General features: G+C 47.3%; 1 pseudogene across 1 annotated transcript; it reads left to right on the plus strand.

The window, feature by feature from the left end:
- The first annotated feature begins 266 nt into the window (after positions 1-266).
- Positions 267-25921, plus strand: LOC311102992 (MAP3K12-binding inhibitory protein 1-like; annotated as a pseudogene). Its single transcript has 10 exons — positions 267-275; positions 662-760; positions 1796-1915; positions 7347-7607; positions 8244-8340; positions 19744-19809; positions 19925-20101; positions 21806-21885; positions 24611-24656; positions 25807-25921. The product of its transcript is annotated as an MAP3K12-binding inhibitory protein 1-like (transcript).

Here is a 25921-nt window from a genome sequence, read left to right on the forward strand (position 1 = left end):
AAGGTGTTGCTAAGGTACAATAGTAGGTTTTAGTAGACAGAAGGTGCTGCTAAGGTACAATAGTAGGTTTTAGTAGACAGAAGGTGTTGCTAAGGTACAATAGTAGGTTTTAGTAGACAGAAGGTGCTCTTGGGTAAAAGGGGTAAATTGGTGTTCATAAAGAAAGGAGGGTCAAAGCACTCTTCATATCATTAATTAAAATGCCTTTATTTGTATGGCATGTTCAATGGAAACAAAGATTAAAAACTCTGACGCGTTTTGGCTGCATGGCCTTCGTTAGTTAGAGCAGCCGAAACGCGTCAGAGTTTTTAATCTTTGTTTCCATTGAACATGCCATACAAATAAAGGCATTTGAATTTATGATTTGAAGAGTGCTTTGGCCCTCCTTTCTTTTTAAATCAGTAGATGTTTGACTAACCAAGTCATTGGTTCACTTTGTTGTTAGGAGTTTCTGACTTATCACCTTGAGTCCCTGCTGCTATTCTAAAAAGAAATTATATTCTATTCAAGTCTGTTCTATTATCTATTTATTCTATAGTGATGATATTTTTGCTACAAAGATAGTGGAGAATGAATGGATTTTAAATGGGCATAATATAGATTTTTTTTTCAGTTCAGGTTTATACTAATGCCAACTTGTTGAATGTTTTATGATCATTAGGCCCCATTAATTTACTACTTTGCATCTAGCAAGGAAATATCAAGATACAGAGACGAAATGTATATGATTTTGAATCTGCTCACAGACTTCGGGAGTGAGGTTGGTATAATAATGATTTTACACACAATCTAATCCAGCTACAGTAGCGTCGATCACTGCGAGAGATGCCCACGCGATGTGCAGCATATCTGTTCTTATCAAATATTAAATTATACAATGTTCCAAGAATGGTGTTGCTGTTGTATCTCGCTCGCTCCTCTGCAGCATAGTAGACTGCTACTACTAACTACCTTGCAGTAGCAGTGTTTACATTTGCCAGAAGATAACGCCCCCACTATTACGCATGTTTACACTGAGCTGCACTGGGGTCAAAACGCAATCATGGTTCCATTAAGACAACATGGAGCCAGGTCGAGATATGGGTCGGAAAACGTACCTCAATGCAGGGATGGGATATGCCACTGTACCCTAAATGGTACCTTTATCCACACTGCTCCATCGAGAAGATTGGAATACTGCTAGTTTCTTCGGAAAACTACCCTTTTCATCTTCATCCTAGCTAGCAGTAACCACCTCAGCCTTTTTGGAATGGCAGGTGTCAGACAATCAGCTCCTTTGTTGTTCAACATGACGTGCCATTCCAAAATGGTACAATATGGAGTACAGTGGCATATCGTATCCATGCATTGAGGTACATTTTCCGGCCCATATCTCACGCAGGCTCCACGGTGTCTTAATATAATCATGATTGCATTCCGACACAAGTGCAGCTCAGTGTATACAAGCTTAAAGGTAGGGTCGGTATCTTCTGCCAATGTTTACATATAATTTAGACTACTAGCTGGCTGTAGCAGTGTTTACATAGACTCCTATATCTAGCAGGCTAAACGCAACGAAGTCGCAATTCATGCAGCAATGTAACAAATAATATCCCAAATAATAGTAATATGAGAAAAGGATAATTGTAGTAGTAACTTATTTTTGTTATTTTTGCCCTGAAAATAATATACAGTTTATAGCCTTAGTAGCTTACAGCAAAAATGGTGTGAATTAATTTGTGAGAAGTAAGGAGAATAGGTATCCAATTGAAGCAGATTTGTGATTATTTATTTTGTAAATGTTTTTCATTTCAAGCTGAAAGTGGGTGAACTTGCTCTGAAAATCAGCGCCAGCGTAGAAGCAGTGGATGTGACTTCTGTTCAACCTGCTCGTCATGTACTCACCTGTCTTCAGCAGCACATCTCCAAACTACAGGTAGACTACAGTCTCACAACGATGTGCTGGCAGGTGCACAAATGGATGCTGGCTTTCAGTGGTGTCATATGGAAAATCTGAAGTGTCGGAAATTAAGGATGCAAGTGCCAATGCAACACTTATTTCAGTGTATATATATATATTTTTAAAGTCATTTATGCATCTCTATGTATTCTTAGTGTCACTAAACCAATGTGGATGTGGTGGAGGAGTCAAGCGCAGGAAACAGAGGTTTAGTCCAACAAGACTTTAATAGTCTAAGTAACACGAGTGAAAACCCCGACCTCGAAAATACACGAAGTGGCGAGGGAAAATACGCACACGCGGAATGTCTACCAAAACCTACAAAACGGAATACAAACACGTAGCATAGGCAAAGTGGCAACAAAATAACAACACACAATTACCCTAGAGCAAAACAAGGAACTTATAAGACACGTAATCAACACCCAAACAGACACAGGTGTGACAGACAGACAAAAGCAATCAAATACAGAAACATAGAGCGGTGGCAGCTAGTACTCCGGGGACGGCGAACGCCGAAGCCTGCCCGAACCAGGAGGAGGAGCAGCCTCGGCCGAAACCGTGACAGTACCCCCCCCTTGACGCGCAGCTCCAGCCGCGCGCCGACCCCGGCCTCGGGGACGGCCAGGAGGACGCGGACCCGGGCGCGTGGGATGCCCACGTTGAAACTCAGTCAGGAGGGATGGATCGAGTATGTCCCTCCTGGGCACCCAGCACCGTTCCTCCGGGCCGTACCCCTCCCACTCCACGAGATACTGGAGACCACTCCTCCGGCGCCTCGAGTCCAAGATGGTCCGGACCCTGTACGCCGGGGCCCCCTCGATGTCCAAAGGGGGCGGAGGGGTCTCTCCTATCTCATCTTCTTGGAGTGGGCCAGCTACCACCGGCCTGAGAAGAGACACATGGAACGAGGGGTTAATATTTTTATACTCAATTGGCAGTTGTAACCTGTAACACACCTCGTTCAATCTTCTCAGGACTTTGAAGGGCCCCACAAACCGCCGACCCAGCTTCCGGCAGGGCAGGCGGAGGGGCAGGTTTCGAGTCGAGAGCCAGACTCGATCTCCCGGTGCGTACACCGGTCCCTCACTGCGGTGGCGATCGGCGCTCGCCTTTTGTTGACGGATGGCACGCTGCAGATGGACATGGGCAGCGTCCCACGTCTCCTCCGAGCGCCGAATCCACTCGTCCACCGCAGGGGCCTCGATCTGGCTCTCGTGCCACGGTGCCAGGACCGGCTGATAACCTAAAACACACTGGAAAGGTGTTAAGTTGGTGGAGGAGTGGCGGAGAGAGTTCTGGGCCATCTCTGCCCAGGGGATGAACCTCGACCACTCCTCCGGCCGGTCCCGGCAATAGGACCTCAAAAACCTACCCACATCCTGGTTGACACGTTCCACCTGCCCATTACTCTCTGGGTGGTACCCCGAGGTAAGGCTTACCGAGACCCCCAACCGTTCCATGAACGCTCCCCAAACTCTGGAAGTGAACTGGGGACCTCGGTCAGACACAATATCCTCGGGGACCCCATAGTGCCGGAACACATGGGTAAATAGGGCCTCAGCGGTTTGTAGGGCAGTAGGGAGACCCGGCATGGGAAGGAGACGACAGGCCTTGGAAAACCGATCCACAACGACCAATATGGTGGTATTCCCCTGGGAGGGGGGTAGGTCTGTTACGAAATCCACCGATAGGTGGGACCATGGTCGTTGTGGAACGGGCAGGGGATGTAGCTTACCCCTGGGCAAATGTCTAGGCGCCTTACACTGGGCACACACCGAGCAGGAGGAGACATAAACCCTCACATCCCTAGCTAACGTTGGCCACCAGTATTTCATGCTAAGACAGTGCACGGTCCGGCCAATACCTGGATGTCCAGAGGAGGGTGATGTATGAGCCCAATAAATAAGACGACCACGGACCTCGAGCGGAACGTACGTCCGCCCCACAGGACACTCGGGGGGAGTAGGGTCGGTACGCAGTGCCCGCTCGATTTCCGCATCGACCTCCCATACCACCGGAGCCACCAAACAAGACTCCGGCAATATGGAAGTAGGCTCGTTGGACCTCTCCTCCGTGTCATACCGCCGGGACAGGGCGTCTGCCTTACCATTCTGGGACCCTGGGATGTATGTGATCTTAAAAACAAACCGGGTTAGGAACATATTCCACCTAGCCTGACGAGGGTTCAATCTCCTAGCTGCCCGGATGTACTCCAGGTTACGGTGATCAGTCAGAATGAGGAAAGGGTGTTGAGCCCCCTCAAGCCAATGCCTCCACACCTTTAGGGCTTGGACTACGGCTAACAGCTCCCTGTCCCCAACATCATAGTTGCGCTCCGCCGAGCTGAGCTTCTTAGAGTAGAAAGCACAGGGGCGGAGTTTAGGTGGCGCGCCGGACCGTTGTGACAGGACTGCCCCAATACCGGTCTCGGACGCGTCTACCTCAACCTGGAATGGTAAAGAGGGATCCGGATGCGCCAGCACCGGAGCCGAGGTGAACAGGTTCTTCAGTTTGACAAATGCCCTGTCCGCCTCAGCCGACCACTGCAAACGAACCGGACCCCCCTTTAGCAGGGACGTAATGGGAGCTGCAACCTGTCCAAAACCCCGAATAAACCTCCGGTAGTAATTAGCAAAACCCAAGAACTGCTGCACCTCTTTTACAGTGGTTGGAGTTTGCCAATTACGCACGGCCGATACCCGGTCTACCTCTATCTCCACACCAGACGCGGACAACCGATAACCCAAAAAGGAGACGGACTCCTGGAAGAACAGGCATTTCTCTGCCTTGACATACAAGTCATGCTCCAACAGTCTTCTCAACACTCGGCGCACCTGGGCTACATGCTCGGCTCGAGTAGCAGAGTACACTAGGATGTCGTCGATGTAAACTACTACCCCCTGCCCATGCATGTCCCGGAAAATCTCGTCAACAAAGGATTGGAAGACTGCAGGAGCATTCATTAACCCGTATGGCATGACGAGATACTCGTAATGACCCGAGGTGGTGCTAAATGCTGTCTTCCATTCATCCCCCTCCCTAATGCGCACCAGATTGTACGCGCTCCTAAGATCCAACTTTGTGAAGAACCGCGCTCCGCGTAATGATTCCGTCATCGTCGCAATCAGTGGAAGTGGGTAGCTGTATTTAACTGTGATCTGATTGAGACTACGATAATCAATACACGGGCGCAATCCCCCGTCCTTCTTCTTCACAAAGAAGAAACTCGAGGAGACTGGGGAAGTAGAGGACCGTATGTATCCCTGTGCCAAGGACTCGGTTATATATGTCTCCATAGCCGCTGTTTCCTCTTGAGACAGGGGATACACACAACTCCGTGGAAGAGCCGCTCCTATTTGGAGATTTATCGCACAGTCCCCCTGTCTATGAGGAGGTAGCCGTGTTGCCCTCAATTTGCTAAACACGAGTGCTAAATCCTCATACTCGGGGGGAATGCGCAGTGCGGGCACTTGGTTCGGACTCTCTACCGAGGTCGCCCCTACGGAAACACCTAGACATCTCCCTACACACTGGGCAGACCACTCCATAAGAGCCCTCTGTTGCCACGCTATGGTAGGATCATGGGTGCTTAACCAGGGAAGGCCCAACACCACGGGGTACGCAGGAGAGTCAATCAGATAAAACTGAATGCTCTCCTCATGACCCCCCTGCGTCGTCATCGTCAGTGGTGCTGTGACCTCCCTGATCAGGCCCGACCCCAACGGCCGGCTGTCTAAGGCGTGGACAGGAAATGGAGCTTCTACCGGCCGAAGGGGAATTCCTAACCTACTACAAAATGCCCGATCAATAAAGTTCCCAGCTGCGCCTGAATCTACTAGCGCCTTATGCTGGGAATGAGGTGCCACCTGTGGAAACCTCACAGGAATACTCATGTGACCAACAGAGAGCTCTGGGTAAGTGGGGCGCCTACTCACCTGAAATGACTCCCCAGTGCGTGGCCTGTTGTCACCTCTCCCAGGAGACCCTCCCCAGCACCTGGTCGCAGTGTGTCCTCCACGACCGCAGGTGGTGCAGGGGATGGCCCCCCTCGGGTTCCCTCTCCTCCTCTCTCTAGCGCCAGCACCTCCGAGCTCCATGGGAATCGGCTCGGGGGTGCTGGAGGGTGGACTGGACGACCCCCACTCGGGACGTCCGCGGGTAGCCAGCAGGGTGTCCAGACGGATGGAAATGTCCACCAACTGGTCAAACGACAAGTTGGTGTCCCTGCAGGCCAGCTCCCGACGAACGTCCTCTCGTAGACTACACCGGTACTGGTCGATGAGGGCCCTCTCATTCCACCCCGCATCCGCCGCTAGTGTCCGGAACTCCAGTGCGAACTCCTGTGTGCTCCTCTTCCCCTGTCGGAGGTGGAATAGACGCTCTCCCGCCGCTTTCCCCTCAGGTGGATGATCGAAGACAGCCCTGAAGCGGCGGGAGAACTCCGCGTAGGTGATGGTTGCGGCGTCTATTCCCCTCCATTCGGCGTTGGCCCACTCCAACGCCTTGCCGGAGAGACAGGAGATGAGGGCGGAGACGCTCTCGTATCCCGAGGGCGCCGGGTGTATGGTGGCAAGGTAAAGTTCCACCTGCAGGAGGAATCCCTGACACCCGGCTGCAGAACCGTCATATGCCCTCGGGAGCGAGAGCCGAATGCCACTGGGTTCCGGTGCTGAGAGAGGAGGACTGGCCGTTGGTGATGAGTTGTTGTAAGGGTCCTTGGCCACCTCTTGATTCACCAATCGGCACAGAGTGTTGGACACCTCGTCCATGGCGGTCCCGAGTTGCTGGATCATGGCGTCCTGGAAGTTGATCCGGTCCAGCAGGGATTCGGGTGCCGCCGCTGTTCCTGCTGACTCCATGATGGTGTGTTGTTCTGTCACTAAACCGATGTGGATGTGGTGGAGGAGTCAAGCGCAGGAAACAGAGGTTTAGTCCAACAAGACTTTAATAGTCTAAGTAACACGAGTGAAAACCCCGACCTCGAAAATACACGAAGTGGCGAGGGAAAATACGCACACGCGTAAAACACTAAACATGAAAACAAAACGGAATACAAACACGTAGCATAGGCAAAGTGGCAACAAAATAACAACACACAATTACCCTAGAGCAAAACAAGGAACTTATAAGACACGTAATCAACACCCAAACAGACACAGGTGTGACAGACAGACAAAAGCAATCAAATACAGAAACATAGAGCGGTGGCAGCTAGTACTCCGGGGACGGCGAACGCCGAAGCCTGCCCGAACCAGGAGGAGGAGCAGCCTCGGCCGAAACCGTGACACTTAGTTTTTTCTTCTTTGTGTCCTATTAGTTCATGGATGTAGAAAGTGTATGTTGAATGAGACTTCACCGTCCCCTCCCCATAACATATTTCTTATCCTGTTTCCTTTCTTTACAGTCAGTATCAGACAACCTAAGGGTACTGGTGGAGGCAGAAGACCAGTCCTCATCTTCAAAGAGCAACCTATCAGAGGGCAACAAGAAATAAATGATTACCACAGTCTCTTCTGATGGGGAGATGACTGTAGACTCTGAGCCCATTCTACCTGAGTCTCAGCCAACCAGGCCAGAACTAGAGGAGGAGGGCAAGTTGCAGTTTGATGGCCTCACGTAGCAGGCTGATGACCTCAGCATTCAGATCAGAGCCAACAAATCAGAGGTGAGTGATTGTAGCTTTTGTCATTGATCAGCTGTACTGAAGCTGCTGTTTATGCAGGAGTATTCATATTCTCTGCTAAAGCTAATGAATAATGATAAGTAATCGCTTCTGAGTGTACAGCACACTTTCCAATAACATAGTAGTGAAACAAATGCTTGATCAAGGCCTCATGATAAGCCAGTTTAGCACAGAATAAGGGCTCCTTCAGAGTGCTGCAGTCAGGGAACTTGTGTGTGTTTGTGTGTGTGTGGTCGCTGACTGCGGTGCGGTGGCAGTAGCAGGAGGGCTTTGAGAGAGGGCCAGGCCCTTCATAGATTATGAAGTGGATGCTCATTACTTTAGAGAGATTGCATGTGGATGAAGGACAAGAGGATGTCTGGGCTTGTTGTATTTCATTGTGTATTTGTTTTGCTAGCCAAATAAACAGGATTTTGTAGTACATTTTTGGTATTCCGAATCTGAATAAATGTCATGTGCTGTTTGGATGAGAATGGTAGTCCCTTCCCCCTTTTGACCCGGGCTTATTACCATCACATGGACAAAAATGGACCGTGGTTTGATTTCAATAGCTCATCAATCCAGCCCTGTCAACCCTCTCTCTCCAACTGTGTCTCCTCTCCTTCTCTACTACTATAGATTGATAGGTGAATATCTGCATTTATAGAGCGCAAGCAGCTGGAGATCAATGAAGACAACGTGAGGGACTTTTGCAACGTGATCGACTGCAATCAGGGTAAGAATTGGAATGAGGTGTGGGGAGGGATGTGAGTGTGAGACGGAGAGAGAGAATTGGGTGCCGGTTAGCGGTGGTGTGACAGCACACAGATTGGCAATGTTTGGGAGAGTGCTGATTTCCACAGACAGAGAGGTGAGAGGCCAGACTGAACCGTTATAATGGTGAGACTGAAGTAGCTAACACCCTCCTCAGCTGGCCCCAAAATACAATCAGCTTTGTCCAACTGCTTTGAACATAAGGGACAAGTTTGTTGTTATTTTCTTCAGCAATAGATGGTGTGAAATGACGGTAACAGAAATGACGGTAACAGAAGTGAACAAGTCACAGGGCCAGTTCAATTAATTTTAAACTGATGTGTCTCCAGTTAATAAAGGCCACACAATTTATATTCCAAAGGTGTGTGTGTGTATATACACTACCAGTCAAAAGTTTGGACACACCTACTCATTCAAGGGTTTTTCTTTATTTTTTAAAAATGTTTACATTGTAGAATAATAGTGAAGACATCAAATATGAAATAACACATATGGAATCATGTAGTAACCAAAAAAGTGTTAAACAAATTAAAATATATTTATATTTGAGATTCTTCAAATAGCCACCCTTTGCCTTGATGACAGCTTTGCACACTCTTGGCATTCTCTGAACCAGCTTCATGAGGTAGTTACCTGGAATGCATTTCAATTAACAGGTGTGCCTTCTTAAAAGTTCATTTGTGGCATTTCTTTCCTTCTTAATGCATTTGAGCCAATCAGTTGTGTTGTGACAAGGTAGGGGGGGTGTACAGAAGATAGTCTTATTTGGTAAAAGACCAAGTCCATATTATGGCAAGAACAGCTCAAATAAGCAAAGACAAACGACAGTCCATCATTACTTTAAGACATGAAGGTCAGGCAATACAGAACATTTCGAGAACCTTGAAAGTTTCTTCAAGTGCAATTGCAAAAACCATCAAGCGCTATGATGAAACTGGCTCTCATGAGGACCACCACAGGAATGGAAGACCCAGAGTTACCTCTGCTGCAGAGGATAAGTTCATTAGAGTTACCAGCCTCAGAAATTGCAGCCCAAATAAATGCTTCACAGAGTTCAAGTAACAGACACATCTCAACATCAACTGTTCAGAGGAGACTGTATGAATCAGGACTTCATGGTCGATTTGCTGAAAAGAAACCACTACTAAAGGACACCAATAAGAAGAAGATACTTGCTTGGGCCAAGAAACACGAGCAATGGACATTAGACTGGTGGAAATGTGTCCTTTTGTCATGCCCTGACTTATGGAACTCTTGTATGTTGAGTCAGGGTGTGGAAATCTATGTTGTTATTTCTATGTTTACATTCTAGGTGTTGTGTTTCTATGTTTGGCCGAGTGTGATTCCCAATCAGAGGCAGCTGTCGCTCGTTGTCTCTGTTTGCGATCCTTAGTTGTGGGATCTTGTTCCGTGTATAGGCTTGTATTGTGTTTAGCCTGTGGACTTCACGGTACGTTGTTTTGTTCGTGTGTGCATTTCACGCTGCGCCTTGGTCTGACCTGTCCTTCAACGCCCATGACAGAAGATCCCACCACCAAAAACGGACCAAGCAGCGTGCCCAGGAGGAGCAAACACCCTGGACACAGGTGGGGAAGATGTGGTCTTGGGAGGAGATATTTGCGGGGAAAGGACCATGGGCGAAGGTAGAAGCCCAGGCAGGAGAGGAGAAACGGCGACCCAAAAGGAAGTCAGGAAGAAAGCCCGAGAAGCAGCCCCAAGAAAATGTTTGGGGGGGGGCACACGGGGTGGTTGGCGGAGCCTGGGTTCAGATCAGAGCCAACTCCCCGTACTCACGCTAGGAAGCGTGTGACAGTGCAGGCTCTGTGTTATACGGAGCTACGCACTGTGTCGCTAGTGCGCCGGCACAGTCCTGTGCGTCCTGTGCTAGCACCACGCATGTGGCATGCGAAAATGGGCATCCAGCCAGGACGGGGTGTGCCGGCTTAACGCTCCTGGTCTCCAGTACGCCTCCTCGGTCCAGCATATCCTGCGCCGGTTCTACGTCCTGTATCGCCAGTGCGCGTGCACAGCCCAGTGCGTCCTGTGCTAATGCCACACACGTACTGTGCGGAAGTGGGCATCCAGCCAGGACGGGTTGTGCCAGCTCTCCGCTCCAGACCTCCAGTCCGCCTCCACAGTCCGGTACGCCCCGTACCTGCTCCCCGCACCAAACCAGTGGTGCGCGTATCCAGTCCGGTACAGCCCGTGCCAGCTCCTCACACCAAACCAGTGGTGCCTGTCGCCAGCCCGGTACGTCCCGTACCTGCTCTCCGCACCAAGCCAGTGGTGCATGTTCCCAGTCCAGTACGGCCCGTCCCTGCTCCTCACACCAGACCAGTGGTGCGTGTTCAGACCCAGACGTCAGCCCCTCTCCAGGTTCGGGTCTCCCACACCAGGGACCAGACAGGGCTTGGTGCATCGCGGGAGGATTGCCGATCCAGGCCCAGACGTCAGCCCCTCTCCAGGTTCAGGGTCTCCCACACCAGGGTCCAGACAGGGCTTGGTGCATCGTGGGAGGAAGGAGAGGGGAAGCAGCGCGCCGAGGTCCAGACCAGACCAGGGGCGCAACGGGGAGGCTGAGAGAATGAGGTCGTCACGCCCGGAGCCGGATCCGCCGCCGAGGCGGAGTGCCCACCCAGACCCTACCCTGTTATGTCAGGTTTGTGCGGTCAGAGTCCGCACCTTTGGAGGGGGGTACTGTCACGCCCTAACTTATGGAACTCTTGTATGTTGAGTCAGGGTGTGGAGATCTATGTTATTATTTCTATGATTACCTTCTAGGTATTGTGTTTCTATGTTTGGCCGGGTGTGATTCCCAATCAGAGGCAGCTATCGCTCGTTGTCTCTGATTGGGGATCATACTTAAGTAGCCTGTTTGCAATCATTAGTTGTGGGATCTTGTTCCGTGTATAGGCTTGTATTGTGTTTAGCCTGAGGACTTCACGGTACGTTGTTTTTGTTTGTGTGTTTATTTTAATATATAAACATGTATGCATTTCACGCTGCGCCTTGGTCTGACCCGTCCTTCAACGCCTGTGACACCTTTGGTCTGGAGTCCAAATGGTTCCAACCGCCGTGTCTTTGTGAGACGCGGTGTGGGTGAACGGATTATCTCCGCATGTCTACAGTGCCTTGCAAAAGTATTCATCCCCCTTGGCGTTTTTCCTATTTTGTTGCATTACAACCTGTAATTTAAATTGATTTTTATTAGGATTTCATGTAATGGACATACACAAAATAGTCCAAATTGGTGAAGTGAAATGAAAAAAATAACTTGTTTCAAAATATTCGAAAATATAAATAACGGAAAAGTGGTGTGTGCATATGTATTCACCCCCTTTGCTATGAAGCCCCTAAATAAGATCTGGTGCAACCAATTACCTTCAGAAGTCACATAATTAGTTAAATAAAGTCCACCTGTGTGCTATCTAAGTGTCACATGATCTGTCACATGATCTCAGTATATTTGCACCTGTTCTGAAAGACCCTAGAGTCTGCAACACCACTAAGCAAGGGGCACCACCAAGCAAGCGGCACCATGAAGGCCAAGGAGCTCTCCAAACAGGTCAGGGACAAAGTTGTGGAGAAGTACAGATCAGGGTTGGGTTATAAAAAAATATCAGAAACTTTGAACATCCCATGGAGCACCATTAAATCCATTATAAAAAAATTGAAAGAATATGGTACCACAACAAACCTGCCAAGCGAGGGCCGCCCACCAAAACTCACGGACCAGGCAAGGAGGGCATTAATCAGAGGCAACAAAGAGACCAAAGATAACCCTGAAGGAGCTGCAAAGCTCCACAGCGGAGTTTGGAGTATCTGTCCATAGGGCCACTTTAAGCCATACACTCCAAAGAGCAGGGCTTTATGGAAGAGTGGCCAGAAAAAAAGCCATTGCTTAAAGAAAGAAATAAGCAAACACGTTTGGTGTTCACCAAAAGCCATGTGAGAGACTCCCAAAACATATGGAAGAAGGTACTCTGGTCAGATGATACAAAAATTGAGCTTTTTGGCCATCAAGGAAAACGTTATTTCTGGCGCAAACCCAACACCTCTCATCACCCTGAGAATACCATACCCACAGTGAATCATGGTGGTGGCAGCATCATGCTGTGGGGATGTTTTTCACGCTCCCTCAAAATTTGAGACATCTGTGGCATTGTGTTGTGTGACAAAACTGCACATTTTAGAGTGGTCTTTTATTGTCCCCAGCACAAGGTGCACCTGTGTAATGATCATGCTGTTTAATCAGCTTCTTGACATTCCACATCTGTCAGGTGGATGGATATTCTTTGGCCAAGGAGAAATACTCACTAACAGGGATATAATCAAATTTGTACACAAAATTTGAGATAAATAAAGCTTTTTGTGCAAATGGAAAATTTCTGGGATCTTTAATTTCAGCTCATGAAACATGGGACCAACACTTTAAATATTTTTGTTCAGTATACCTCAATTACCTCATACCCCTGCACATCAACTCGGTACTGGTACCCCATGTATATAGCCATGTTATTATCTCGTAGCCCTGCACATGGACTCGGTACTGGTACCTCGTGTATATAGCCATGATATTATCTCGTAGCCCTGCACATCAACTTGGTACTGGTACTCCCTGTATACAGCCATGTTATTACCTCGTACCCCTGCACATGGACTCGGTACTGGTATTCCCTGTATATAGCCATGTTATTACCTCGTACCCCTGCACATGGACTCGGTACTGGTACTCCCTGTATACAGCAATGTTATTATCTCGTAGCCCTGCACATCAACTTGGTACTGGTACTCCCTGTATACAGCCATGTTATTACCTCGTACCCCTGCACATGGACTCGGTACTGGTACTCCCTGTATATAGCCATGTTATTACCTCGTACCCCTGCACATGGACTCGGTACTGGTACTCCCGGTATATAGCCATGTTATTACCTCGTACCCCTGCACATGGACTCGGTACTGGTACTCCCTGTATACAGCCATGTTATTACCTCGTACCCCTGCACATGGACTCGGTACTGGTACTCTCTGTATACAGCCATGTTATTACCTCGTACCCCTGCACATGGACTTGGTACTGGTACTCCCTGTATACAGCCATGTTATTATCTCGTAGCCCTGCACATCAACTTGGTACTGGTACTCCCTGTATACAGCCATGTTATTATCTCGTAGCCCTGGACATCAACTTGGTACTGGTACTCCCTGTATACAGCCATGTTATTATCTCGTAGCCCTGCACATGGACTCGGTACTGGTACTCCCTGTATACAGCCATGTTATTATCTCATACCCCTGCACATGGACTTGGTACTGGTACTCCCTGTATATAGCCATGTTATTATCTCGTAGCCCTGCACATCAACTTGGTACTGGTACTCCCTGTATACAGCCATGTTATTACCTCGTACCCCTGCACATCAACTTGGTACTGGTACTCCCTGTATATAGCCATGTTATTATCTCGTACCCCTGCACATGGACTTGGTACTGGTACTCCCTGTATATAGCCATGTTATTATCTCGTAGCCCTGCACATCAACTTGGTACTGGTACTCCCTGTATACAGCCATGTTATTACCTCGTACCCCTGCACATCAACTTGGTACTGGTACTCCCTGTATATAGCCATGTTATTATCTCGTACCCCTGCACATAGACTCGGTACTGATGCTCCCTGTATATAGCCATGTTATTATCTCGTACCCCTGCACATGGACTCGGTACTGGTACTCCCTGTATACAGCCATGTTATTATCTCGTAGCCCTGCACATCAACTTGGTCCTGGTACTCCCTGTATACAGCCATGTTATTATCTCGTAGCCCTGCACATCAACTTGGTACTGGTACTCCCTGTATACAGCCATGTTATTATCTCGTAGCCCTGCACATCAACTCGGTACTGGTACTCCCTGTATACAGCCATGTTATTACCTCGTACCCCTGCACATCAACTCGGTACTGGTACTCCCTGTATACAGCCATGTTATTACCTCGTACCCCTGCACATCAACTCGGTACTGGTACTCCCTGGATATAGCCATGTTATTATCTCGTAGCCCTGCACATCAACTCGGTACTGGTACTCCCTGTATATAGCCATGTTATTATCTCATACCCCTGCACATCAACTCGGTACTGGTACTCCCTGTATACAGACATGTTATTATCTCGTAGCCCTGCACATCAACTCGGTACTGGTACTCCCTGTATACAGCCATGTTATTACCTCGTACCCCTGCACATCAACTCGGTACTGGTACTCCCTGTATATAGCCATGTTATTATCTCGTAGCCCTGCACATCAACTTGGAACTGGTACTCCCTGTATACAGCCATGTTATTACCTCGTACCCCTGCACATCAACTCGGTACTCGTACTCCCTGTATATAGCCATGTTATTATCTCATACCCCTGCACATGGACTCGGTACTGGTACTCCCTGTATACAGCCATGTTATTATCTCATACCCCTAAACATGGACTTGGTACTGGTACTCCCTGTATACAGCCATGTTATTATCTCATACCCCTGCACATGGACTTGGTACTGGTACTCCCTGTATACAGCCATGTTATTACCTCATACCCCTGCACATGGACTTGGTACTGGTACTCCCTGTATACAGCCATGTTATTACCTCGTAGCCCTGCACATGGACTCAGTACTGGTACTCCCTGTATATAGCCATGTTATTACCTCGTAGCCCTGCACATGGACTCGGTACTGGTACTCCCTGTATATAGCCATGTTATTACCTCGTAGCCCTGCACATGGACTTGGTACTGGTACTCCCTGTATATAGCCATGTTATTACCTCGTACCCCTGCACATGGACTTGGTACTGGTACTCCCTGTATATAGCCATGTTATTACCTCGTAGCCCTGCACATCAACTTGGTACTGGTACTCCCTGTATACAGCCATGTTATTACCTCGTACCCCTGCACATGGACTCGGTACTGGTACTCCCTGTATATAGCCATGTTATTACCTCGTACCCCTGCACATGGACTCGGTACTGGTACTCCCTGTATATAGCCATGTTATTACCTCGTACCCCTGCACATGGACTCGGTACTGGTACTCCCTGTATACAGCCATGTTATTACCTCGTACCCCTGCACATGGACTCGGTACTGGTACTCTCTGTATACAGCCATGTTATTACCTCGTACCCCTGCACATGGACTCGGTACTGGTACTCCCTGTATATAGCCATGTTATTACCTCGTAGCCCTGCACATGGACTCGGTACTAGTACTCCCTGTATATAGCCATGTTATTACCTCGTAGCCCTGCACATGTACTCGGTACTGGTACTCCCTGTATACAGCCATGTTATTACCTCGTACCCCTGCACATGGACTCGGTACTGGTACTCCCTGTATATAGCCATGTTATTACCTCGTACCCCTGCACATGGACTCGGTACTGGTACTCCCTGTATACAGCCATGTTATTACCTTGTACCCCTGCACATGGACTCGGTACTGGTACTCCCTGTATATAGCCATGTTATTATCTCGTAGCCCTGCACATGGACTCAGTACTGGTACTCCCTGTATACAGCCATGTTATTATCTCGTAGCCCTGCACATGGACTCAGTACTGGTACTCCCTGTATACAGCCATGTTATTACCTCGTACCCCTGCACATCAACTCGGTACTGGTACTCCCTGTATATAGCCATGTTATTACCTCGTACCCCTGCACATGGACTCGGCACTGGTACTCCCTGTATATAGCCATGTTATTACCTCGTACCCCTGCACATCAACTTGTTACTGGTAACCCCTGTATATAGCCATGTTATTACCTCGTACCCCTGCACATCAACTTGGTACTGGTACTCCCTGTATATAGCCATGTTATTATCTCGTAGCCCTGCACATCAACTTGGTACTGGTACTCCCTGTATACAGCCATGTTATTACCTCGTACCCCTGCACATCAACTCGGTACTGGTACTCCCTGTATATAGCCATGTTATTATCTCATACCCCTGCACATGGACTCGGTACTGGTACTCCCTGTATACAGCCATGTTATTACCTCGTACCCCTGCACATGGACTCGGTACTGGTACTCCCTGTATATAGCCATGTTATTACCTCGTACCCCTGCACATGGACTCGGTACTGGTACTCCCTGTATATAGCCATGTTATTACCTCGTAGCCCTGCACATGGACTCGGTACTGGTACTCCCTGTATATAGCCATGTTATTACCTCGTACCCCTGCACATGGACTTGGTACTGGTACTCCCTGTATATAGCCATGTTATTACCTCGTACCCCTGCACATGTACTCGGTACTGGTACTCCCTGTATATAGCCATGTTATTACCTCGTACCCCTGCACATGGACTCGGTACTGGTACTCCCTGTATACAGCCATGTTATTACCTCGTACCCCTGCACATGGACTCGGTACTGGTACTCCCTGTATATAGCCATGTTATTACCTCGTAGCCCTGCACATGGACTCGGTACTAGTACTCCCTGTATATAGCCATGTTATTACCTCGTAGCCCTGCACATGTACTCGGTACTGGTACTCCCTGTATACAGCCATGTTATTACCTCGTACCCCTGCACATGGACTCGGTACTGGTACTCCCTGTATATAGCCATGTTATTATCTCGTAGCCCTGCACATGGACTCAGTACTGGTACTCCCTGTATACAGCCATGTTATTTTCTCGTAGCCCTGCACATGGACTCAGTACTGGTACTCCCTGTATACAGCCATGTTATTACCTCATACCCCTGCACATCAACTCGGTACTGGTACTCCCTGTATATAGCCATGTTATTACCTCGTACCCCTGCACATGGACTCGGCACTGGTACTCCCTGTATATAGCCATGTTATTACCTCGTACCCCTGCACATGGACTCGGTACTGGTACTCCCTGTATATAGCCATGTTATTACCTCGTACCCCTGCACATCAACTTGTTACTGGTAACCCCTGTATATAGCCATGTTATTACCTCGTACCCCTGCACATCAACTTGGTACTGGTACTCCCTGTATATAGCCATGTTATTATCTCGTAGCCCTGCACATCAACTTGGTTATGGTACTCCCTGTATACAGCCATGTTATTACCTCGTACCCCTGCACATCAACTCGGTACTGGTACTCCCTGTATATAGCCATGTTATTATCTCATACCCCTGCACATGGACTCGGTACTGGTACTCCCTGTATACAGCCATGTTATTATCTCATACCCCTGCACATGGACTTGGTACTGGTACTCCCTGTATACAGCCATGTTATTATCTCATACCCCTGCACATGGACTTGGTACTGGTACTCCCTGTATACAGCCATGTTATTACCTCGTAGCCCTGCACATGGACTCAGTACTGGTACTCCCTGTATATAGCCATGTTATTACCTCATAGCCCTGCACATGGACTCGGTACTGGTACTCCCTGTATATAGCCATGTTATTACCTCGTAGCCCTGCACATGGACTCGGTACTGGTACTCCCTGTATATAGCCATGTTATTACCTCGTACCCCTGCACATGGACTCGGTACTGGTACTCCCTGTATACAGCCATGTTATTACCTCGTACCCCTGCACATGGACTCGGTACTGGTACTCCCTGTATATAGCCATGTTATTACCTCGTAGCCCTGCACATGGACTCGGTACTAGTACTCCCTGTATATAGCCATGTCATTACCTCGTAGCCCTGCACATGTACTCGGTACTGGTACTCCCTGTATACTGCCATGTTATTACCTCGTACCCCTGCACATGGACTCGGTACTGGTACTCCCTGTATATAGCCATGTTATTATCTCGTAGCCCTGCACATGGACTCAGTACTGGTACTCCCTGTATATAGCCATGTTATTACCTCGTACCCCTGCACATGGACTCGGCACTGGTACTCCCTGTATATAGCCATGTTATTACCTCGTACCCCTGCACATCAACTTGGTACTGGTACCCCCTGTATATAGCCATGTTATTATTACTCATTGTGTATTTATTCCTTGTTATTTTTCTATTTATTCCTCTTTATTAAATTGTTTTAATGTTTCTACTATTTGTCTTTTTCTCTCTCTCTGCGTTGTTTGGAAGGGCCGTAAGTAAACATTAGTCTACACCTGTTGTTTACAAAGCGTGTGACAAATACAATTTGATTTGGTTTGAAACTGTTGAGCATGAAAAACCAAGCAGCGTTACCGTTGGAACATTGCTGCGGGGACTTGCTTCCATTCAGCCACAAGCGTTAGTGAGGTCGGGCACTGATGTTGGGCGATTAGGCCTTGCTCGCAGTCGGCGCTCCAATTTATCCCAAAGGTGTTCGATGGGTTTGAGGTCAGGGCTCTGTGCAGGCCAGTCAAGTTCTTCCACACTGATCTCAACAAACCATTCCTGTATGGACCTCGCTTTGTATACGGGGGCATTGTCATGCTGAAACAGGAAAGGGCCTTCCCCAAACTGTTGCCACAAAGTTGTAAGCACAGAATCTTCTAGAATGTCAATGTGTGTTGTAGCGTTAAGATTCCCCTTCACTGGAACTAAGGGGCCTAGCCCAAACCATGAAAAACAGCCCTAGACCCTTATTCCTCCTCCACCAAACTTTACAGTTTGCACTATGCATTCGGACAGGTAGCGTTCTCTTGGCATCCGCCAAACCCAGATTCGTCCGTCAGACTGCCAGATGGTGAAGCGTGATACATCACTCCAGAGAACGCGTTTCCACTGCTCCATAGTCCAATGGCGGCGAGCTTTACACCACTCCAGGCAACGCTTGGCATTGTGCATGGTAATCTTAGGCTTGTGTGCGGCTGCTCGGCCATGGAAACCCATTTCATTAAGCTCCTGACAGTTCTTGTGCTGACGTTGCTTCCAGAGGCAGTTTGGAAGTCGGTATTGAGTGTTGCAACCGAGGACAGACAATTTTTACACGCTACGCGCTTCAGCACTTGGCGGTTCCGTTCTGTGAGCTTGTGTGGCCTACCACTTCACGGCTGAGCCGTTGTTGCTCCTAGACGTTTCCACTTCACAATAACAGCACTTACAGTTGACCCCATGCAGCTCTAGCAGGGAAGAAATTTGACGAACTGACTTGTTGGAAAGGTGGCACAATATGATGGTGCCACATTGAAAGTCACTGAGCTCTTCAGTAAGGCCATTCTACTGCCAATGTTTTCTATGGAGATTGCATGGCGGTGTGCTCGATTTTATACACCTGTCAGCAATGGGTGTGGCTGAAATAGCCAAATCCACGAATTTGAAGGGGTGTCCACATACTTTTGTGTATATAGTGTATAATGCACTGATTCATATTTACTGTTGTCTTTTGCTATGATATACAGTAGAAGAGCGCTGTGCCAGAACAAATGCAGTATTCACACCCTACCCAGGCTTCAAAAGTAATGTCAAAGGTAAGAACATTCTGCTTTAAGTATAAATATATTGGTATGTTTCTTTACTTTGCTTGTGACCTTTAATGGGTTTCAATTGATAGTTTTCTATTGTCATTATGCTTTGTGTATGCAGTGACTGGTGTGGTGAACACCTACGGGCCTCAGACTGGTTGATGGGGACGAGGATTAGGAGGAGGTGGCATGGGGAGGCTGGAGAGCAGCAGAGAGCCGTGGTGTCTAGAGACTGTGGGAATCCACCAGCCATAGAGGAACGCCTGTACAATATAGACATACCTGAAGCTCCTAACAGGTGAGGTGGTTAAACAACATAGATACCTGAAGCTCCTAACAGGTGAGGTGGTTAAACAACATAGATACCTAAAGCTCCTAACAGGTGAGGTGGTTAAACAACATAGATACCTGAAGCTCCTAACAGGTGAGGTGGTTAAACAACATAGATACCTGAAGCTCCTAACAGGTGAGGTGGTTAAACAACATAGATACCTAAAGCTCCTAACAGGTGAGGTGGTTAAACAACATAGATACCTGAAGCTCCTAACAGGTGAGGTGGTTAAACAACATAGATACCTGAAGCTCCTAACAGGTGAGGTGGTTAAACAACATAGATACCTGAAGCTCCTAACAGGTGAGGTGGTTAAACAACATAGATACCTGAAGCTCCTAACAGGTGAGGTGGTTAAACAACATAGATACCTGAAGCTCCTAACAGGTGAGGTGGTTAAACAACATAGATACCTGAAGCTCCTAACAGGTGAGGTGGTTAAACAACATAGATACCTGAAGCTCCTAACAGGTGAGGTGGTTAAACAACATAGATACCTGAAGCTCCTAACAGGTGAGGTGGTTAAACAACATAGATACCTGAAGCTCCTAACAGGTGAGGTGGTTAAACAACATAGATACCTGAAGCTCCTAACAGGTGAGGTGGTTAAACAACATAGATACCTGAAGCTCCTAACAGGTGAGGTGGTTAAACAACATAGATACCTGAAGCTCCTAACAGGTGAGGTGGTTAAACAACATAGATACCTGAAGCTCCTAACAGGTGAGGTGGTTAAACAACATAGATACCTGAAGCTCCTAACAGGTGAGGTGGTTAAACAACATAGATACCTGAAGCTCCTAACAGGTGAGGTGGTTAAACAACATAGATACCTAAAGCTCCTAACAGGTGAGGTGGTTAAACAACATAGATACCTGAAGCTCCTAACAGGTGAGGTGGTTAAACAACATAGATACCTGAAGCTCCTAACAGGTGAGGTGGTTAAACAACATAGATACCTAAAGCTCCCAACAGGTGAGGTGGTTAAACAACATAGATACCTGAAGCTCCTAACAGGTGAGGTGGTTAAACAACATAGATACCTAAAGCTCCTAACAGGTGAGGTGGTTAAACAACATAGATACCTGAAGCTCCTAACAGGTGAGGTGGTTAAACAACATAGATACCTGAAGCTCCTAACAGGTGAGGTGGTTAAACAACATAGATACCTGAAGCTCCTAACAGGTGAGGTGGTTAAACAACATAGATACCTGAAGCTCCTAACAGGTGAGGTGGTTAAACAACATAGATACCTGAAGCTCCTAACAGGTGAGGTGGTTAAACAACATAGATACCTGAAGCTCCTAACAGGTGAGGTGGTTAAACAACATAGATACCTGAAGCTCCTAACAGGTGAGGTGGTTAAACAACATAGATACCTGAAGCTCCTAACAGGTGAGGTGGTTAAACAACATAGATACCTGAAGCTCCTAACAGGTGAGGTGGTTAAACAACATATATACCTGAAGCTCCTAACAGGTGAGGTGGTCTGCTAAATGGTACATAATAGGAGGTTAAACAAGATGTGGTGTCAGACATATTGTGGTCTCTCTACCATGACATTTCCATACTTTAGGAGGTTTGTGAGACTTGACTGTCTTACAAAATACTGATCTTCTATTGTAACTTTCCCCCTATCAGACACACAAACCTTTCTACTCTCTTATCCAGAGGGTCCAATGCCTTTAGGTGTGTACCAGAGGCTGAAGAAGCTTGAAGATCGGATCCTATAGTTGGATGGACTCCAGTCTGTGAGTTTGGTGTTTGGTCTGGGAGAATAGTTTTAAACATCTTATTTTTTCTAGTGCAGGTCAGAGGCACCAAGGTGGATTGTTGGTGCACACACGGTCTGCTGTGTGGGTGTGTGTTGGCTAGTATTCATCCTTATTAGTATTTCTCCATAGTGAGCCTGATAGTTATCTCATTCCATGATGATCAGACGTGGGGTATTTCTTCCTCCCTCTACCCTCTTCAGTTCAGAATATGTCATCCATATCAGATTGTAGCCTATCGTAGTTAGCTGAGTGAGAGGGCTTGAGTTGCTGCATGCCTCCTAACACTCCATTCTCTTGGCTTGACGTGGTGTTTCTAAGTGTGTGTCTCTGTGTGTGTGTGTGTGTGGGTGATCTGCGTATGTGTGTGAGCACAGAGAGCGGGGGGTTGAGAGTCTCTTTGAATAAACTGAGCTGGTCTTTTTTATTCTGAGTGCCACTGTTTAAGCAATTTCTGCAAATAGTTGGAAGTACATGTTGAAGAGATTTTCAAAGGTGGAGGGAGGAGGACGGAGGAGGGGGTGGTTGAGGATGGGAGATGTTGCCTCAGTAATGGCCTACAGTGCATTTGGAAAGTATTCAGACCCCTTCACCTTTTCCGCATTTTGTTACGTTACAGCCTTATTCTAAAATGGATTAAATCATTTTTTTCCCCTCATCAATTTTTGCAAATGTATTACAAATTAAAAACGGAAATATTACATTTACATAAGTATTCAGACCCTTTACTCAGTACTTTGTTGAAGTACCTTTGGCAGCGATTACAGCCTTGATTCTTGGGTATGACGCTACAAGCTTGGCACACCAGTATTTGGGGAGTTTCTCCCATTCTTCTCTGCAGATCCTCTCAAGCTCTATCAGGTTGGATGGGGAGTGTCGCTGCACAGCTATTTTCAGGTCTTTCCAGAGATGTTCGAACGGGTTCAAGTCCGGGCTCTGGCTGGGCCTCTCAAGGACATTCAGAGACTTGTCCAAAAGCCACTCCTGCGTTGTCTTGGCTGTGTGCTTAGGGTTGTTATCCTGTTGGAAGGTGAACCTTTCGCCCCAGTCTGAGGTCCTGAGCGCTCTGGAGCAGGTTTTCATCAAGGATCTCTCTGTACTTTGCTCCATTCATCTTTCCCTCGATCCTGACTAGTCTCCCAGTCCCTGCCACTGAAAAACATCCCCACAGCATGATCCTGCCACAACCATGCTTCACCGTAGAGATGGTATTGGCCAGGCGATGAGCGGTGCCTGGTTTCCTCCAGGCGTGACGCTTGGCATGGTCTGAGAACCTTTAGGTGCCTTTTGGCAAACTCCAAGCGGGCTGTAATGTGCCTTTTACTGAGGAGTGGCTTCCATCTGGCCACTCTACCGTAAAGGCCTGATTGGTGGAGTGCTGCAGAGATGGTTGTCCTTCTGGAAGGTTCTCCCATCTCCACAGAGGAACTCTGGAGCTCTGTCAGAGTGACCATCGGGTTCTTGGTCACCTCCCTGACCAAGGCCCTTCTCCCCAGATTGCTCAGTTTGGCCGGGTGGCCAGCTCTAGGAAGAGTCTTGGTGGTTCCAAACTTTTTCCATGTAAGAATGATGGAGACCACAGTGTTCTTGGGGACCTTCAAATCTGCAGAACTTTTTTGGTAACCTCCCCCAGATCTGTGCCTCGACACAATCCTGTCTCGGCGCTCTACGGACAATTCCTTTGACCTCATGGCTTTGTTTTTGCTCTGACATGCACTGTCAACTGTGGGACCTTTATATAGACAGGTGTGTGCCTTTCCAAATCATGTCCAATCAATTGAATTTACCACAGGTGGACTCCAATCAAGTTGTAGAAACATCTCAAGGATGATCAATGGAAACAGGATGCACCTGACCTCAATTTTGACTCTCATAGCAAAGGGTCTGAATATTTATGTAAATACGGTATTTCTGTTTTTTGTTTTTTTATAAATTTGCAAACATTTCTAAAAACCTGTTTTCGCTTTTTCATTATGGGGTATTGTGTGTAGATTGATGACGAAAATGTTTTATTTTAATCCATTTTAGAGTAAGGCTGTAATAAATGTTTTGGGGGAAAGGGTGAAGGGGTCTGAATACTTTCCCAATGCACTGTATAATCGGGTCTATAATCTCATTTTAATACTTAACATACAAAGATGGAAGTAAAGTGGCTCCTGGGCAGAACTTGGAGGTAATTCACCATCATGAAAAGGATGAATGTGTAGTGTAGTATTGGCTAGGACAGCTGCCTTCAGAGAACATGTACTGTGCAATAACCTCCTTATTGTTTTAATTGGTTTATGGTGATGTGGGAGGGGCTAGGAGACTGTTACTCCTCCATCAGTGGTTTAGCTGAGACATTAGCCAAGCCTTTAGATTGATAGAACTGTATGTTGCATAGCAGACTGCAGTGGGTGGTGCATTAAAAAACGTTCATGGTTGGGGTGAGGGTGAGAAGGCTATGTTTTAGTACTTTCATTCCTGGCCCTTTCATTTCCAGAAATAGAAGGTATTTTCTGAGGTCTGTGTATCGATGTAAAAACGAAGAAGTAGCTCTCAGGGCTAATTGAATGGCTGGAAAATATTTGTTCAGTCTGTCTATGACCCTGTGGCAGGAATGTTGCAAATGCCCACCTTACCTCTTTCTCAGTTCTCTGCTCTCTCTCCCAACGTTACCTGCACTGCCTAACCTGTTGCTCCTCATACCCCTGTGTTCTTTCAGAGTTACATGCACAAGCGACCGAAGACGACAGTGTCTCAGGGGAGTTGTGTTCTAATGCCTTTCCTCCTACATTCAAGTTCCAAGCAGTGTTTTTACCTCTGGTCCGTGGACCACTGCCAGTTTAGAGTTACAATGATTTAGTGTGCACGTACAGCTGCGGTGAAATATATTAGCACCCTTGCACAATTCACTATTTCTTCTAAAATAAGTTGAAATTGAAAGGAAAAAAACATTTGGTGTTCACACGTGTATTTGTTTGATTTACAACTGCACAGGACAACAACAAAACATCTAAACTGAAATTGAGATCTTTCACTTTAATGTCAAGAAATTGCCTGGATTAAATCATTCAAAATTCTAATTAATTTGGATGGAGGCAAGTTTACTGTGTAATTTATCTCACCTGTGGTAGTTGCAGGTGCCTACAGAGTAAAAATAGCAATTCAACCAGTTTTGAAAAGAGAAAACAGAACATTCTGCTCCATAGACGGGTTGGCTGACAACATCACGAAAATGATGCACGCGCATTGATGTGGCTGGAAGCCTCGCGTCATGATTGAACGGTCAGATAGCTAGCAACAATGACAAGAAGCTGTCATGTGGGGAATCGTAGGTGGCTCGTTGTATCTTGTTATTGATACCGTGTCTTGTTTTGAGTTTTTTTAAACTGATTTCATGTCAATGCTAATATGGCAAACATTTGCTAGCTAGCTAACCAACAAATGTAACAATGTATTTGTGAGACAGCAAGTGCTCATTGTGCAAATGTATTTATGTTTTCAATAAACATTTGGAGACTAAATATAGTTTACATGTCATCAACACTGTCTGTTTTGCCCCATAGTTGCATACGCGTCGGTTTTGTTGCCTAACAACCCATCTATTGCACTCCATTGTAAAGTTCAAGGGTGCCAATCAGTGGAGGCTGCTGAGGGAGGACGGCTCATAATAATGGCTGGAACGGAGTAAATGGAATGGCATCAAACAAATGGAAACCATGTGTTTTGATGTATTTGATACCCTTCCGCTCCAGCCATTACCACGAGCCCGTCCTCCCCAATTAAGGTGCCACCAACCTCCTGTGGCACCAATATATTTGACCGTAACTGTATGTGGATATACTTGTATGTCTATGGAGAGGTAGACCTGTGTGCACCGGGATTGACTGTGCTTGTTCTTGTCTCCCATGTTGGCAGCCTGTCGGAGCTGGATGGGAAGATCAGTGCGGTCAAAGCGGCCCTACTGAAAAGGATGGGGGAGTTTGGGCTGGTAACGTATGTCACAGTGTCTCCTCTGACCCCCAACCTTTGA

The sequence above is a fragment of the Coregonus lavaretus genome, assembly GCF_964263955.1.
Source record: "Coregonus lavaretus genome assembly, chromosome: 27".
In the NCBI taxonomy this organism is placed as follows: Eukaryota; Metazoa; Chordata; class Actinopteri; order Salmoniformes; family Salmonidae; genus Coregonus; species Coregonus lavaretus.